This window comes from Rhinopithecus bieti, unplaced genomic scaffold (assembly GCF_001698545.2).
Source record: "Rhinopithecus bieti isolate Rb0 unplaced genomic scaffold, ASM169854v2 scaffold_13618, whole genome shotgun sequence".
In the NCBI taxonomy this organism is placed as follows: domain Eukaryota; kingdom Metazoa; phylum Chordata; class Mammalia; order Primates; family Cercopithecidae; genus Rhinopithecus; species Rhinopithecus bieti.
In genome coordinates, this window is record NW_016807486.1 from 45,856 (window position 1) to 48,118 (window position 2,263).

General features: G+C 46.4%; 1 protein-coding gene across 1 annotated transcript in view; it reads left to right on the top strand.

Moving 5' to 3' along the window:
* Positions 1–2,263, top strand: part of TEX28 (testis expressed 28) — a 25,547-nt gene that overhangs the window by 4,512 nt on the left and 18,772 nt on the right.

Here is a 2,263-nt window from a genome sequence, read left to right on the forward strand (position 1 = left end):
CCCTCCCTCCCTTCCTTCCTTCCTTCCTTCCTTCCTTCCTTCCTTCCTTCCTTTCTGAGATGGAGTTTTGCTCTTGTTGCCCAGGTTGGAATGCACTGGTGCAATCTCAGCTCACTGCAACCTCTGCCTTCTGGGTTCAAGCGATTCTCCTGCCTCAGCCTCCAGAGTAGCTGGCATTACAGGCATGTGCCACCACACCTACCTAAGTTTGTATTTTTGGTAGAGATGGGGTTTCTCCATGTCGGTCAGGCTGGTCTTGAACTCCCGACCTCAGGTGATCCGCCTGCCTCGGCCTCCCAAAGTGCTGGAATTATAGGCGTGAGCCACCATGCCAGGCTTTTATTTTTTTCGAACGGATGGGGTTTCACCTTGTTGGCCAGACTGGTCTTGAACTCCTGACCTCAAGTGATCTGCCCGCCTCGGCCTCCCGAAGTGCTGGGATTACAGGCATGAGCCACCACACCTGGCCTATATTGAACATTTAAATAGTTTTAAAACTGTGAAATCTGGCATATGTATATAAAGGTGCAGAAAACAATGATGTATGTTTTAAGAAATAACGATAAGATGAACACACATTTAACCACTACTCAGGCCAGGCACCGCAGCCTCCACTGTCACCCCAATCATAATCACCTTCTCCCGCCCTAGTGGGAACCACCATCCTGGGGTTTCTGTTGCCAGCATCCATGCTGCCCTTTATGCTTTCCTGCCTGCGTAGTCATCCCTACACAATATTGTTTAGTTTTGCCTGCTCTTGGAATTTGTGTAAATGGAACCATTTGTAGTACGGATTTTCTGTTTGGTTTCTTTTGTTCAGCATTATGCTTGTGAAATGCATTCATGTTTTTCAAGGCTGTAGTTCATTCTCATTGCCGTACAGTAGTATATTGTTGCATATATTACAGTTTACTTACACTTTCTGGGCAGGTGGTTTGTTGCTAGTTGTTGGATATTGGGAACATCAGTGTACTTGTCTCCTGGGAATATTGCCTACGAATGCAGTTGCTGGATCATTTGGTATGCATGTCTTCAACTTTGTGATACTGTCAAGTGCTTTTCCAAGGTGGTGGTAGTACAAATTTGCTTCCCACCAGTAATGATTGAGAGTTCCTGTTGCTCTATATCCTTGCCAACACTCATCATTGTTAGTCTGTCTGAGTTTGACCAATCTACTGGGTGCATAGTGGTACCACTTTGCGTTTTAAAAACTGAGGTATAGGCCAGACGCGGTGGCTCACACCTGTAATCCCAGCACTTTGGGAGGCTGAGGCGGGAGGATCGCTTGAGGTCAGGAGTTGGAAACTAGCCTGGTCAACATGGTGAAACCCTGTCTCTACTAATAATACAAAAGTTAGCTGGGTGTGGTGGTGCACACCTGTAATCCCAGCTACTCGGGAGGCTGAGGCATGAGAATTGCTTAAACCTGGGAGGTGAAGGTTGTAGTGAGCTGAGATTGCACCACTGCACTCCAGCCTGGGTGACAGAGTGAGACTGCATCTCAAAAAAGAAAAAAAAAAAAAAAAAAAACAGTAGAAACAGAACAGAGGCTGCACCTGAGCTGCCCCCCACCTTCGTCTCCTAGCTCCTTGCTCTCCAGTCTGCCCTGGTGGGCTGGGTTCCAGCTATGCTTCTCTTGCCATCTTTGTTTTAGAGGTAAGAAAACTGAGCCTCAGAGCAGTTTATTAACTTGCTCAAGGTCTCAGAGTGGTAGAGCCAGGATTTGAACTGGGTTCTTTGTCAAAGGCAACGTTAACCCCCTCACCATGTGAGAGACTCATTCTTTTGTGTTGCAATAAAATTTTCTACCCTAGACTGTCAGCCGTATGAGATCAAGGAATGTATCTGGCTTCTGTACCACATGGTAGGCACTCAAAATATGTGTTGAATGAGTGATTGGATGAATGAATGAACCTGTTAGGAGGCAAATCTCTCTGCCTAACCCTTCCCGTCTCCCTGGGAGTAGCAATACAGCAAGCTGTAAGGGTTAACGGGAATAAGTTTATTCCATAGTTTACAAGAACAGCTCTTTATAAGTGAGACCCACAATTGGTAATTTTTGGAAGAGAAAATAGGAGTGCAGTACAAAAACAGGCAGATGTAGAAGGGAATCTGGCCACCTGTCGGTCGTAGTGAGGCACACATGTAGAGCAAGGAGTCAGACGCTGAAAAGGAGGGGAGAGGAGCCCTGAAGATGAGCATCACCTCCCCAGTCTGCGTCGGGCCCATCTTGAACGCACAAATCTTTTTTTTTTTTTTTTTT